This window comes from Oncorhynchus mykiss, chromosome 24, assembly GCF_013265735.2.
Source record: "Oncorhynchus mykiss isolate Arlee chromosome 24, USDA_OmykA_1.1, whole genome shotgun sequence".
NCBI lineage: Eukaryota > Metazoa > Chordata > Actinopteri > Salmoniformes > Salmonidae > Oncorhynchus > Oncorhynchus mykiss.
Genome location: NC_048588.1, coordinates 4,976,765 through 4,993,455, shown reverse-complemented (window position 1 = coordinate 4,993,455; position 16,691 = coordinate 4,976,765). Strand labels below are relative to the sequence as shown.

The 16,691-nt window shown below is 43.3% G+C and overlaps 1 protein-coding gene across 4 annotated transcripts in view; it reads left to right on the top strand.

The window, feature by feature from the left end:
• LOC110503574 (leucine-rich repeat and fibronectin type III domain-containing protein 1-like protein) overlaps positions 1–11,719 on the top strand; it is a 121,811-nt gene extending 110,092 nt beyond the window's left edge. For all 4 annotated transcript variants that reach the window (XM_021581975.2, XM_021581974.2, XM_021581973.2 and 1 more), the window contains one exon: positions 11,308–11,719. The gene's annotated coding sequence lies outside the window, so the exon portion shown is untranslated. The remainder of the gene's footprint in view (positions 1–11,307) is intronic.
• Positions 11,720–16,691: the final 4,972 nt, after the last annotated feature.

The following is a 16,691-nucleotide window of genomic DNA, read 5'->3' as shown; positions in this document are numbered from 1 at the left end:
AGGGAGGTTCATGCTCTGTATAATACTGTATGTTTCCTTGAATTTCTGGACCTGGGGACTGTGAAAAGACCCCTGGTGGCGAAAGTGTGTGTGTCAGTGCTGTGTGAAAGTTGACTATGCAAACAATTTGGAATTTCCAACACATTGTTTCTTATAAAAACAAGAAGTGACGCAGTCAACCTTTCGTCAAACCTTAGCCAAGAGAGACTGACGTGCATAGTATTAATATTAGCCCTCTGATTACAATTATGAGCAAGGCGTGCCACACTGTTCTGGGCCAGCTGCAGTTTAACTAGGACTTTCTTTGCAGCACTTGACCATATGACAATAATCAAGATCAGCTAAAACTAGAGCCTCCAGGACTTGCTTTGTGTGGTGTCAAGAAAGCAGAGCATCTCTTTATTACGGACAGACCTCTCCCCATCTTTAAAACCATTGAATCTGTGTTTTGACCATGACGGTTTACAATCTAAGGTAACACCAAGTAATTTAGTCTCCTCAACTTGTTCAACAGCCACACCATTCATTACCAGATTCAGCTGAGGTCTAAAATTTAGGGAATGATTTGTACCAAATAAAATGCTCCTCGTTTTAGAGATGTTCAGGACCAGTTTATTACTGGCCACCCATTCCAAAACAGACTGCAACTCTTTGTTAAGGGGTTCACTTCAATGAAGTGACTTCATTATATGTGGTTCCTGATGCATATATGGTTCAATCATCAGCATACATGGACACACATGCTTTGTTTAATGCCAGTGGCAGGTCATTGGAAAAATAGAAAAGAGTAGAGGGCCTAGAGAGCTGCCTTGCGGTACACCACACTTTACATGTTTGACATTGGAGAAGCTGCCATTAAAGAAACCCCTATGAGTTCTACTTCCTAGATAGCGCTGAATGCACAAATTTGGCAGAGGTTGAAAAGCCATAACACATGCATTTTATCAACAACCGGTTATGGTTAATAATTTCACTGTATCACAATTCCAGTGGGTCAGAAGTTTACATGCACTAAGTTGACTGTGCCTTTAATCAGCTTGGAAGATTCCTGAAAATGGAATTGATTATTCTCCGCACCGCAGCTTTCAAATTAAAATTGGGGAATCGTTGGTTTATTTCGAGGTTTCTTTCTATGCTTTCTAGTATTCATGAAGGACTTTGGCAACAGTAGAACATTAAATTACAGTGAACTCTCCGTTTGAGCTGCAGTCGTTCCATTGATTCCCCTCCAGTTCATGGTCTTTGAAAGATCATGGAAGATTATGTGTGCCATGATCCTCCACTCACTCTCTTTCACATCACAGCCTCCTTTCAAGCCCAAATAGTCAATCTGTAACCACACAGACAACATAAAAGGGACCATAAGATATGTATATTTTACGTCAGTATTAAGCAATTCACTTCATTTTAATAGCCTATTGGCTTGCTGAAAAACTAGTAACTAGTTTTTTTTTACAATATCAAAAACACAAACGCTATCTTAGTTTTGGATAACTAATGCTCCATACAGATCTGGACATTGGTTGTCTTCTGCTAATAACTCCACAAACCTTTAAGGCATAATTATAATGGCTAACTAGGTCAGGAGACGTAAATGCAAAAAAGAGACCAACAATGTCGCTAAACCTTACAGATAAAAAAAACACCTCCAACCAAGGCCAAAACAACAAGCAACACTGGGGACACTTCAATCGCTGTGAGGAGGCATGAAAATATTCAAAAGGTAGCTCAAGATATAAGTATTAAAAATCATAAACAGTGCAGTATGTATTGATATTAATATTGAAGAATACAATTATTTAGCTTTAATTTGTCACGGTTATGTAATTATATGATCCTCTCTACCAGCACTAAACAGTTAACATAAGACCTGCTGGGCCGATTCAAGCAACAAAATAAGCAACATTCTAACAGTAATTAAACATTCTATACTGTATATTTGGTTGTGTTTAGGAAGGTTTAGGTAACCTTAGAATATAAATATTATTGAAATTTACTGTGGGCTGTATGTTGGGTAATGGAGAGGAACAGGTCCTACTGTCAAAAGGAGGGTCAAAAGGGGAACGGCATACACCATTATTATGACATGCCCTACTAAATCTGTTATGTTTGAAACTACTAAACTTTAACAACAAAGACGTAAAGAGGGAGACTTTACCTTAAATGGCAAGTGGCAGACACTCTTCCCGACTTCTCGTCTACACAGTAATGTCAGCTACTTGCTAATGTTTGCCAAGCTAACACACATTAATTAGCTTGGTAACACTAGCCAAGCACACACATATATCTAACGTTCCATAGCACTGTTACTAGACAGCTACAAACATAAAATGTTTATCAAATAGAGTTGGCTATAGTTAGCTAGCTACAGTACTCACCCTATAATAGCTAGTGTCCTCAGTAGTGGCCTCTTGACAGCTAACTCACACAACCTAAAGGAAAAATTTGAACTAGCTAGTGAGTAACAGTAGCTAGCTACTAACGTTAGCCAGTACACCTGCTCATTTTACCTGGTGTAACGGTTTTCGTTGGTGGAAGGAGAGGAGGACCAAAATGCAGCGTGGTAAGTGTTCATCATGTTTTAATAGAACAAACTGAACGCTACACAAAATATTAACGAAGAGAAAAATAAACAGTTCTGCCAGGTGAACAGACACTAAACAGAAATTAAACACCCACAACCAAAATGGGGAAAACCGGCTACCTAAGTATGATTCTCAATCAGAGACAACGAACGACACCTGCCTCTGATTGAGAACCATACTAGGCCAAACACATAGAAATATAACAACCTATAAAAAATAACGTAGACTACCCACCCCAACTCACGCCCTGACCAACCTAACACAAAGATATAAAAAAGGAACTAACCTATAGGGGAGTGTCTGGTTGTGCGTCTATCCGCGGTGGTGGCTCTGGCGCGGGACGTGGACCCCACTCCACCCTAGTCTTTGCCCGCTTAAGTGGCGCCTTTGGAGCGGCGACCCTCGCTGCCGACCTCGGACTGGGGACCCTTGCAGCAGGCCCCGAATAGATGGGAGACTCTGGCAGTGCCGGACATGCGGGAGACTCCGGCAGCTCCTGACTAACGGGCGGCTCTGGCAGCTCCTGACTGACGGGCGGCTCTGGCAGCTCCTGACTGACGGGCTGCTCTTGCAGCTCCTGACTGACAGGCGGCTCTGGCAGCTCAGGACAGACAGGCGGCTCTGGCAGCTCAGGAAAGACGGACGGCTCTGGCCTGGAGAGAGAACCTGGAGGGAGGAGACGGAAAGACAGCATGGTGCGTGGGGCTGCCACAGGACCCACTAGGCTGGGGAGACCTACAGGAGGCCTGGTGCGTGGGGGAGGCACCGGATGGACAGGGCTGTGGGGGAGCACTGGAGCTCTGGTGCGCAGCCTTGGCACCACACCTCCAGGCTGGATGACACTTTAGCCCAGACCCTACAGAGTGCAGGCACAGGTTGAACCGGGCAGTGGGTGAGCACTGGAGATCTGGTGCATACCACTCGCACCTCTCCCTTAGGCTCAATACCCACATTCGCCCGGCACGGGCGGAGCGCAGGCATAAGACGCACTGCACCCTCCCAGTACCCCGGAGACAGAGCACACAGAGCCGGTGCAGGATACCCTGGGCCGAAACGGCGTACCGGAGACCAAACACGCTGGACCGGCACAATACACCCTGGTTGGATGCCCACTCTCGCATGGCACTTGCGGGGGGTTGGCCTATAGCGCACTGGGCTATGAGCGCGTACTGGTGACACAGTGCGCTTGACCGCATAACACGGTGCCTGACCAGTACAACGCTGCTTTCGGTAAGCACGAGGAGTGGGCTCAGGTCTCCAACCTGACTCTGCCACACTCCCCGTGTGCCCCCGCCCAAAAAAATTGGGGGCTGCTTCTCGTGCCTGTCGCGCTGCCGTGCTGCCTCCTCATATCGCCGCCGCTCAGCTTTCGCTGCCTCCAGTCCTTCCTTGGGGCGGCAATACGCCCCAGCCTGTGCCCAGGGTCCCTTGCTTTCCAAAATCTCCTCCCAAGTCCATGAGTCCAGAGAACGCTGCTGCTCGATACCACACAGCTTGGTCCTTGGTTGGTGGGTGTTTCTGTAACGGTTTTCGTTGGTGGAAGTAGAGGAGGGCCGAAATGCAGCATGGTAAGTGTTCGTCATGTTTTAATAGAACAAACTGAACACTATACAAAATAATAACGAAGAGAAAACGAAACAGTTCTGGCAGGTGAACAGACACTAAACAGGAATTAAACACCCACAACCAAAATGGGGAAAACCGGCTACCTAAGTATGATTCTCAATCAGAGACAATGAACGACACCTGCCTCTGATTGAGGACCATACTAGGCCAAACACATAGAAATATAACAACCTAGAAAAAAAGAGCATAGACTGCCCTGACCAACCTAACACAAAGACTTAAAAAAGGAACTAAGGTCAGAACGTGACACCTGGGCAGCTAAGGACATGTTAACTTAGATAGCAAGCTAGCGATCACAAAGAACAAGCTCCTCGATTTAGCTCACAAATGTTAGTCAAATAACCGGACACCAAATAATTTCAGTTGACAGCCTACTTGCCAGGTTACCTTGCCAGGTTACCTTGCCTACACTACATTTTCACAGTCCAATTGCAGTTTCATAAGGAACGTATATTATAAACAGCTAGCTAAGCTATATAAAAGGTCAGGTACCGATTTCATGAAGTTAGCTAGCTAGCTAACTAGCTAGCTATTGGATGCAACCGATCCAACAACAGTGTTATTGTCACATGTAGCTAGCTAGCAATGCTGCAAGTTTTTAACTGATCTTGGGTCTCCTCTCGAAATAGGTGGGGTTTTGCAGTTTAGTTGGTTGTTTATATCATATGACTAGGGGCTGGCGCCAAGAGTTGGAGGTATTCACTTTCAGGTGTCTCTTTCAGTTTTCAATAGTGAAAGTTCGTTGCCTTAAAGATAGTTAAACCCTATTTTATGTTTATTTTATTTGTACTTATATTAAAGCCATGCTTAAGATTAGGAATGGAACCTGTATGGTTCTAAAGAACCATTAAACCAGTAAATAGGTTCAACTTTATATAGCACCAAAATAGGGGGTTAATTTCAATCCATTGTCAAGGCAAGTATGGAATGTATGTTTATTGTCATATGAAGAACTAGAGTAATACCTTACAATGAAATGCTTACTCCCATGTAGGCCAACAGAACAAAACATACTGATACAAAATCTAAAAGATGAATAACAATGGATCAAAGGGTACAGAGAATGTGCAAACAGGCAGTTAAAAGAAATTAAATATAACAGTGAAATTGATATGTACATATTATAGGGATAAAATATTGAGTGCATATTTAATAAAAAGAAAAAAAGAAATATATGTTGCCATTATATCGCAAGCCACATTCGCCCCAAATTTGCCCTGCCATAATGAATACGGACTCGTTTGCCGTATTTGGCCCACATAGGACTGGCCGCTGCCGAGGCAAAGCCAGCAGTGCTAAACAGTTGAAAGAGCAATTATGGTTAAGTGCTTTGCTCAAGGGCACATAGACAGATGTTTCACCTAGTCAGCTTGGGAATTTGATCCAGCAACCTTTTGGTTACTGGCCCAAGACCCTTAACCACTAGGCTACCTGCCGCTACCTGCTGCCCTATTTTACGTGCTAACATGAAATGTTTTGTTTATTTAAGTCAATTAATACGTTTCTTGGAGGGCATGCAAGTGGGTGGTCATTTCCCGGGAGGCCTATGAGATCATACTTAATTATTCTCAAGTCAATGAAAGGTTTGTGCTTTCTAGAGATTTATCCAATGACCTTAACATAGACCTAAGCCATGACATCTTAGATCACTGCAGTGGTCATGGTATACCGTAGTACAGCCAAACACAAATCAATCCCGTGAACATTTGATCCCACAACTCATTGCAGGTTATTTCTCACCCTCGCCCAGCTTGTGTTCAGACAGGGCTTGGGTGACGGCCATTCTACAATTTGTACGACAAGGTGATTACAAGGTGATCTGGCCCTATCGTGTGGTAGAGAGGAGGGATGTTACAGTGAAAGGGCTTCTGCTATTAAATATCGGCTTTTCTGAAAAAGCAAGGGAGGGAGGTATGCATAATTGATAATTGCAGCTATTTCTCGCCTCAGACGTAAAACTTGCCATCAATTCCCCTGCGAACTCTTTTCTTTTACCTGCTAACATCTGAGAGCACAGAAGCGTGTCGAGAAGGGAGGGGAAATGAAGAGGAGAGTGCAATGTGAACATGCACTGGAGCATCACTTTATGTCTTAACAAATAGGTTCGCCCTACTCCGACTCTGATGGCTTTAGCCTTTGATAGTTGAGAGTAAACTGACCATCAATATATTTTATCAGCAAACTAATTGTGTGCCTGTCTGATTAATAAAATGTAGAGTGGCGGGTGGACAGGTGCTTTTGTTTGTATTTTTCGTTGGATAGTAATGTGGAGAGGGTTGAGGAGTTGTGATGTGTGAAATCAGGGGACTCCATTGTTCTAAGCTCTCACCGTTCCCAGAGAGGACGGGGACAAATGGAAAGGCTCAGCCGGCTGTCAGTACCTAGGCCAGGGCCATGAAATCACTATTGATAAGACATATCTCACCATCAAGCATGAGTTTGAGAAATGAGACGGGTTTAAGGTTAGACTTGAAAGAGATGAGGCCAAGATAGATGTGTGTGTCTATTTCATTCATCTAAAACCGAGTTCAAACAGCCTGGTATCGTCAGCATTCTGTCTCACAAAATAACATGAGGATTGGAAAAAAAGAACCATTTTAAGAGGATCGTAATTCTGCTGCTGGTGTAATTTCCTAATTAGTGTTTTTGTCTTTTCATCGCCCTTGCTTTGATTAGCAATCTGTAGGATACGTGTGCGGTGTTTTCATACATACGTGTGTGTGTGTGCATGCCTGTGTGTGTGTGTGCGTGTATGTGTTTGTTGTGAGAACAGAACACCATGCCTCTCATATTTACACAAGATTCCACCCTCAGGCCAATTATGGTGCTCCTACAATACATAGACGACACAAACCAAAATCAGATGATGCTTTATATATCACAACCACTGCCAAATGTAATTAATTACTACTGTACCAAGAGGCCGGCAAATGTCAGAGAGGAATTTATTTAGCAAATTTTGCAGCTTTCTTTATTGTCATGGCTGCTTTAATCAGGGACGTAGTTTCTGCTCTCTGTGTGTATGAAGCATTGGGCCTCAGAGGCGTGCTGCAGCTCAATTTAAACTTGGCCCTATTTCCAAACAGTTGCAAAGACATGGATTCTGTTTCTTTTTGTCACACAGCCGGTCTGCGCCCAGAAAAAAATATTTATACATTCTTGTCTCTTCGTGTTTGTATTGAGCAAGAACAGAATCAAGTTGGGGGCTGACATTTTTTGGCTGTATGTGCTATGATCCTTTTTGCTCTGGAGCCCCCCCCCCCCCCCCCAAAAAAAAAGATCTGCACAAAAACAACAAACAAAATTTGAGATTGCAGCAGACTTTAGATTGCTATCACCACTTTGCTCAAATAGGCCTGGGAGAAATCAATTATGACGTGTTGTATGGCTTGATGGCAACCATCTTTCCATCCTCCCACACTTAGCATTAAGTTGTGTCAAGTCTCCTGCCTCATTTCTCTGGCAATTAAAGTATCGTGATGTGGCTAATCGTTGCTTCAAGCTGATGACGCAGCGAAAAGCCTGTTACCCAATGTATCAGCAGCAGCATAGCGCCTGATGATCACAGGTCCCTGGCATCAATGATCAGGTTGTTTAGAGTGAGATCACAGAGGTCTCCCCACTAATGGAAGTCAAGAACAGCAGGCTAAATGGTCTGTGCTGAACTGTCTGAAGTCTCAGCTATGGCGTCACTATGCAAACATTATGCAAACAAGCTCTGTTATTATTTAGGAGACAGAATGATGTTCGACTCAGATATCATGGGGCAGAAGCGAGGCGGCAGGGGACATTAGGTTGTAGGCTCTATTTGTTTTCATTTTGTCACTTTATCATGTTCTTCTGATCAGGGCAAATGCAGAGGAGGCTACGGGAGCTTCACGATACCACAGTGATGGTTTTATTAAAGAGAATTTGCCAGTTTTGGTGACTAAAAGACACCTAAAACCAAGGGCAAAATACTGCTGTTATCACTCGCCCTCTAGCCAGACAATGTGAAACAGCAACAACATCAACATCCCATGTAAAATGGTGAGATGATGAAAGGTGGTGTGGAGAATAAATTACTGTCTGCCCCCTGAACAGTGTCTGGGTCGGCAGGCATTGGATGGCATTCGGAGAGAGAGATTTGTGTGGCAGACACACTGAGGTGATTAATTTCAGATGATCACTGGATGATTGCCCCAGTGGGCGGATTGCAATCCATAATACAGCCGCTCCCAATTTATATCTCCTGTTCAAGCCACAATGAATTGCATAATCAATAGGTACTGATGAGAAGCAAGGTGTGATGATGGGAATCATAATTAGGGTAGTGTAAATATCATGACACAAGGCAAGACCCAGATGCTGACACAAGAGGCAGATGGTTGGAGTCTTACAATATTTATTAATCCAATAGGATAAGGCAAGAGAATGGTCGTGGACAGGCAAAAGGATCAAAACCAGTTCAGAGTCCAAAAGGTACCGAAGGGCAGGCAGAATCGAGGTAAGAGCAGGCAGAGTCAAGGTCAGGGCAGGCAGGATGATCAGGCAGGCGGGAAAGTAGTCCAGAGTCAATCTGGGAAGACTATCAAAAAGAGAATGGCAAAAGGAGTGCTAGAAAAACACGCTGGTTGACTTGACTAACATACAAGATGAACTGGCACAGAGAGACAGGAAACACAGGGATAAATACACCAGGGAAAATAAGCGACACCTGGAGTGGGTAGAGACAATCATAGGAACAGGTGATACTAATCAGGGCGTGACAGTAAAAGAGTCTGACTATGTGTATCGGACTGACCCCTCCTTGGAACATTGTCAAATTTCTCGAACATTTCTAGAGTGGCGGATGCAATGTTGGTCCGGTCCTCATTCAGGTCCAATATCCTTTCTCCCGGATGGTGGTAGAAGATCATAGAAATAGCTCAATGGTGCACGCTCAGCGCAAGGAAACAGGCATTTGTTTGTAAATGGATGTAAACGAAGCTATTTCGTATACACTCGCTAGAAATAGTGTGTGATGCAACACCATGAATGGTTTAGAACAAGTGGCAGGTCTAATGGAAAGCAAGCTACGGTATGACGCTATAATCTAGTGTACAAGTAGGTCTCCCTTACTCAGTTTGATACTTACACGTTTAAAGTGGGTAAGGAAGTACAGAAATATATGTCTGCACTTTTGCAGAATCCAAGCGCTTCGTAATGTCTGGTTGTGCTTCAAGAGAGACTCTCCTGCTGTGTCAATGAGAGAGTAGTAGAGAAGGCAGGTTCTGCTTTGGGTAGATGCTAGCTGACTTTATCAACGCTCCCACGCTGGGAGGGAGTGGCAGAGAACACCCATGGTCACTAAGGTCTTGAAGAGGAATATGTCGCACTTAAAGCCATACATTTTTTCACAGGATAAAGGAATGTTTAAAAAAATAACAATTCAAGTCACTTGTTACAGTACACTTTGTTATTGAAAAGCAAATTGTTTGTTTGAATGCGTTGGGGGTGAAGATGTAATGGCCACCTATGCTTCGAATGGACAATCTACTTCTGCCTCGTGAAGTCAGCAATAATTGACTGAAAACACTGTCATGCAGTTATGTTTTTTTGACATGCTAGTACATACAGCCAACTGAGAAAATAAATAAGCTTGAGCTTAAATAAGTACCCTCTGAACTCCCTCCACTTTATAGGCCTCAGTCCACTCAGTGCTTTCAGCACAAACATGTTAGCCTGATATACAAGGGAACAGCATTTCCAAAATGGCATCCATAATTGTAGCTCTCGCACCTGTTCAGCCTCTTCTCTCCAATTCAAACCACCTGCAGTGCCAGCTAGTTCCAGGTGCCATACACAATGATACGCCACCAGAGAGCTTATATATAGAGGGTAGTGCGTACAGCCCGGTACATCACCGGGGCCAAGCTTCCTGCCATCCAGGATCTCTATACCAGGGAGTGTCAGAAGAAGGCCCAAACAATTGTCAAAGACTCCAGCCTCCCTAGTCATAGACTGTTCTCTCTGCTACCGCACGGCAAGCGGTGCCAGAGCACCAAGTCTATTTCCATGAGGCTTCTAAACAGGTTCTACCCCCAAGCCATAAGACTCCTGAACAGCTAATCAAACGGAAACCCAGACTTATTTTTTTTAACCTTTTTTTTTAATTTTCTTTTTAGGTATTTTCTTAAAACTGCATTGTTGGTTAACGGCTCGTAAGTAAGCGTTTCACTGTAAGGTCCACACCCGTTGTAGTCGGTGCATGTGACAAATACAATTTGAATTGATTTATACAGCAACATTTTTCAAAGTGCCTAGTTCCATGTGTAGACGTAAGCAAAAGTGTTAATTTAAAATGTCTGCCAGGCTCGTTTTCAGCTCACCACCAGCCAGGTATCCATGGCCATGATATGTCCAGCCCGATGCGAGGCTTAGTCAGGCTTGGCTGTCTGAGCTGACCAGCTTAACTCCTATCACTGTTCTGTGGACAGTGCGTGAGACATTGAGGATGAGTCTAAGGCCGAGGAGTCCCAAATGTAATCTTGCGTTATACTGGGGAAAGCATCCGGTCACTTCAATGGCTGTTTAATGGCACTGGGTTGTTGTTTTGTCATCCGGTTTTGTTTCATAGCCACAGCAGGCATGCCCACCACGGTTTGGCCAGTGCTGTGAGGGAGGCTGCAAGTCATGGCAACCAGTCATTTTACATTTGTATCAAACAGCAGTAGAACACAACACTGCGTGGATCCATCCGAGTGCATTGTCCAAGCACGGTGGCCGTATGGCTGCCAGTGTTTGTGAAAGCTTCCTGTGTTTGTATTAAACTGATGTACTTGGGTCTATTGTCTTTATGGACATGTTATGAATGTTCTCTGTTTCATTATGTATATATATACATATATAAAGCCTTAGTATGGCAGGGATTCAATGAATCTAACACTGGTCAAGGGGAACCAGTATCATCACTATACTTCAGGGGCTAAATTGTTGGCTGATCTTTATGAAGCCCTTTCAATTATCAACCTGGATTAAGTGGGGTTGTATGTGTGGTCAACCGTAACCGACGTTAGGCCAGAATAGAACATATTCCTCACTGATTTCCCTGTCTCTCTCTCCCCTCTCTCTGCAGGTATGTGCTGTGTTTCGTCCATCCAGACTCCGAGGACCCAAGGATATATAGGAGGAAGAACTCCAACCAGAAGGGACTAAGCAAACTGAACCGCATGTCTGTGCATCACCACCACCTCTTCGTCACAATGGTCTTCATCACCCTCTCCTCCTGTGTGTTGCGTTTATTTATTTTCTCACCTTTGAGCTGAACCCAGGGAGAACTGAATCGAACAGACAGACTTAAAGGGGAATAAACGCTCACTGCTTGGGGACTCACCTTCTGTGTTCTCCGTCACTTTTTATTTGGCTTTATCTTTTGTATCTGTACATAACGCAATTCCAAATCTTATAGTTTTGTACATGTAATTTTTCTGGTGTGTGAAATTTTTCTAATAAAATAAAAAAGTGGATTCATTCCCTAGAGACTAACAGGCCTGTTTGTGGCTGATTTACCTTCTTGTTACACCTTCTTCTCTCCTGTTTTATTCTATCCATCCCCTCCTCATTTATTATCCCTATACAAACCTATTACACCCACACCCTATCCCCACCTCGCCTATTTCTGCCTCATGGCACCATGTAGCCAATAACCTGTGTTACCCGATGGTTGTAACACAATGGCAGCCAATCCAAGTTACTTTAGAGGGAAAAAGGGATCCCAGAGGTAAAAAATAAATGAGGTTTGAAAAGTCCAGCTCTCTCTATATATATTACCCCACCCCACCATATATTACCCCACTAGTCCTACAACCTTCTCCTAATGGAGTTATTCATCATTAGTATCGGGGTTAGCCTCACTTCCCTACCTAGTAGGCTTTATTTCTGAAAACTAAATTCCACTGACTTCTTTTTGTGTTTTTCCCCCTGACCCTCAAAGCCGACATGAATACAAACACTGCAATTTGCACAGATTCTCTGGTGGTGTTTTTCACCGTCTGTTGCCTGTGAATCTGATCCAAGTCAGGCATTGAACCAACAGAATGCTTCGTGTGAATGGGATATCTTATTTAAAGTGCTAGACCCTGGTGTTTATGGCTGTTTACAGTTATCCTTAAAGCCCTCCTAAAGGCTTGCTGAGAGATGTGTGCCATGAGAGTAATGCCTGTCTGCCATTGTGCTAAATCATCGTAATGCTGTTATTACATACGTCATAAAATTGAGAAATCATCAGTATTTCCTCTTGACAGGAGATCGAACGATCTGACTGTCATCAACACAGGGGAACATTGAGGTGCAGAAATAGGTGATTGCCTAGCAGAAAATGAATGCTAACCTCAGTCAATTTGAGAGTCAAAGTGCGTTCGATATGCAGTACCAGTCAAAAGTTTGGAATCAAACGTTTGGACACAGTTTGTTTTTGCTATTTTCTACATTGTAGAATAATAGTGAAGACGTCAGAACTATTAAATGACATATATGGAATCATGTAGTAACCAAAAATAATGTTAACCTTTTCATGTGTGAGTTCCAAATGTCACAGTTTTTTTATGCACGTGATGCTAGAATGTTCTCTCCTTTCCAGAATGTGATTGTTACGCAGCAGTAGATTTAATCCGCGCTGCCCTCAAGCCATTATTTATAGGCTTGTTTTCAACTTGTCAATTTCAAATGATTTTCAAACATGTTTTTATTTTCTAAGAACAGTTTCAATTGAGGTGTGTTCCGCCTCCTCATTCATATACTGTACATAAAAGTAGTCCTTTTTACTTTTGCGGACAATGAATTCTTTAGACATTTCTGACCCGGACAAAATTCCCCAAGCACTTCCCAATTATTTGTGCAGTTCAAGTCTGCAGACACTTGCGCATCTCTCGTCAGAGCAGGATCTGCACACGTGTTCACATTTTCCATCTGTTGCCCGCATCGCAGTCATTGTTGTTTTCGTTACCAATATTAACTTTGGACATGTGTGCGTTTCTATCAAAGTAAGTGCCTTATTACGTTATAATAGTTTCTGCATGTGGTGTTATGGTGTTTCTACTGCAGCTCACTGTATGTATGGAGCATAATATATTTGTGTATATTCCTTATAACTGCGGACACGCGAGGTAACGTTACTCATTTCATAACCTTTATGGTGTTATATTCAATCGTGCTTATCGTGCTAGCTACAATCTTCTATTAGCTCTGTAAAACAATGCTAATTGCATCAGAGAAGTTTTAGCTTGTGTTGTATTTTGAAGCTACCCTGGCCTTATGACTCCCAAGTGGCGCAGCGGTCTAGGGCACAGCATCTCAAATCCAGGCTGCGTTTCTATCAAAGTAAGTGCCTTATTACGTTAATAGTTTCTATATGTGATTTGTAACTGTATGTCCAATTACAAAAAATACCTTGTTCAGTAATCATCTCACCTGTTACTTGGCGGTGAACTATGTGGCCATTGAGGGCAGTGTCGGTCAGATGGAAAAATATCTTCTTATACCACTTGGTCGTTTTTCCGAGTGTATTCCACAAAGCTGTTTATCATGTCCGCCTTATCCACTGCCCCCATTTTGAGGTGATAGTCAAGCACACGGTCTGGTTTGATTTTTCTCTCTCCCGTCAGGTGGTCCACCTTCCCTGTGGCTGACATGGTTGCTGTATGGGCAGTCGAGAGGACATGGACGTCTCGTTTGTCATGCCACTTTACTGCCAGCTGTTGACCGTTCTCCTTGAACTCCACCTCCTCTCTCCGCATCTTCCTGCATCCGAATACCGGCATCCCCTTCCTGTTTGACCTGACTGTGCCACAGGCCCCTGTGCTGTTGGAGAGCACATGCTGGAAGAATGTGGGATGCTGTAACAATTGTCCACATACAAAGTGTGTCCCTTGCTGAGATGAAGAGCCAGCATGGTCATCACCATGGACCCGGACACCCCAAGCCCCTCATAATGTTGGTGGACCCTGTGTAAACTATAATTTTATGGACAAATCCTTTCTTCACGTCACACATGACAAAGAACTTGACACCAAACCTGTGCCTTTTGGAGGGAATATATTGACGGAACGTCAGGGACTCATCAGTGCATAGGTCCTTGTATGGCACAAAGACTCGACCAAATGCTAATGTCATTTCTTATTTTGTATAACGGGTCATTTAGGATGGCAGTAGCATTGTTGATGAAATAGAACTAGGAAAAGAGGGTGGCAAAGAAGAGAGTTGCAAACATAGGATCTGTGCTCCAGTATTCTCTTAGGGAGTTCTTCTTTACTATTCCCATGAGAAGGACTGTCACCAAGAAGGTATACATTTCACTAATTGTGGTTGTCACCCATTTAGCGAGTTTCCCACTCACTCCTGGCTCTCTCTTCTCCTGTAGCTCCAAGTCACAGCGATTGGTCTCCTCTACTATGTCTCCCACCAGCTCCTCTGTCAGAAACAACTTGAAGCACTCTGCCTCAGATGGAAATGGCAAGGGGCATTGCACTCCAGACTGGGACTCATCAAAGCAAACCGCAGGGCCAGGAGGGGTGAAATGGCTGGCGGCCTTCCAGCTACCACAGAACTCCTGTACTTCATCCACTGTCGGTCTGCCTTCATCACCACCAGCATCTTCAAAGGGACCTGGGACTTCGTCAGTGGACAATGAGTCCTCAGATTCAGGGTTTTCAATGGCTACGAGGTTGGTGGGGGGCAGCTCCTCACTGTCAGAATCTGATTCCTGACTTTCACACTCAGACTCATTGTCAGAATTTTAAAAAATCTTCAAAATGTACGCATTTGTGAGTTGTCTCCTTTTGAAAGACGTTGCTAATGCTACAGCTTATCTCACTAGCTACATATAGAAACAACAACACTGACCGGCTCAGAGTGGGAGTGAGAGGTTACGTGAATGGCTGTCAGTACGCACCAATTGTATCAGTAAATGACTATCAGAAAATGTTTTGTGTGTTAATTGTTTATATATTTACTGTTTTATTCACGTTTTCAAGTTCTGGTGACAAATCAGGCATTCCGATTCTTGCATAGATTGTAATGGGCACAAATGTGTGTAAAATACTTTTTTGAAGGTTGTACTGATTATGATGAGCTAAGCTAAATCCAGCTGTGTGTAGAGCCATGTTTGTTGACATACAATGCATTCTGGGTTTCATGTAATCGTCTGTCGAACCAAATATGTTATAACAAAATTAGGTGAGTAAGGGTTCACACATTTTTTGAGAACTTCCGGAAATGCATGGTGGGTTGTGAACGATGGTAGACGACAACCCCTTCAACATGCATACTATAAATAGACCAAACTCATCTTGTCTTCTTATTTTTGGTTTCTGTGAGAGAGAAAAAATGGCAGCGTGCAGAAACAACCCATTGTCGGATTACTTTCGATTTCCAGAGAGTGTTTTACTCAATTATTTTGATCAATGGTAAGCTCACCCGTGATGTGATTAATTATAAATAGTCATTTCTATTAGTTAATTCATATTGTAGTTCTTGCCATTATATGGACTTGGTCTTTTACCCAATATGGCTATTTTCTGTATACCCCCCCACCTTGTCACAACACAACTGATTGGCTCAAACAAATTCCACAAATTAACTTTTAACAAGGCCCACTGAAATGCATTCTAGGTGACTACCTCATGGAACTGGTTGAGAGAATGCCAAGAGTGTGCAAAGCTGTCATCAAGTGACTACTTAGAAGAATCTCAAATATAAAATATACTTTGATTTGTTTAACACTTTTTTTTGTTTTTACATGATTCCATAAGTGTTATTTCAGAGTTTTGATGTCTTCACTATTATTATACAATGTAGGAAAGCATCCAAATAAGGAAAAACCCTTGAAGAGAGTTGCAAACTTTTGACTGGTACTGTACGTATTGGGGGGACATTTTGATTTAGGAAACTGTCTTTTGGACTCTCTCACACATACACCCACATACGGTCCACATTCACCCTAGATTTTCCCTTTTCCTTTTTTCCCCACCACAGACAGTACTTGTTTCCAGTTGATGGAATGTGGGACAGAGGTGATGGTTGAAAGCCATGTGTGTAAGGACATTCTTTAAGGACAGAAGCTAGGAGACGAGAAGCAAGTACAGGGAGTGAACATTTAATAAATAACTGACATGAAACAAACAAGGATAGCGTCTGAACAGGGGAAACATCACAACAATAATGCTGACACCGGGAAGAAACTGAGGAACAGACAGATGTAGAAGGGGAAAGTCCAGGTGAGTCCAATATTGCGCTGGTGAGCGTAATGATGGTGACGTGTGCGTAATGACGGGCAGCCTGTCGCCCTCAAGCGCCAGGGAGGGGGAGCAGGCGTGTGAATGTGTATTGGATTTCTTTATTGAGGTATTCATTACTTGTGTAGACAACAGTACTTTTGTAATGCACCATTCTGTAAATATAGGCAACGGTCATAGAGGAAATCGGCACTTATCAGCTGACTCAAAAAGTCCGTCTGTGATAGGG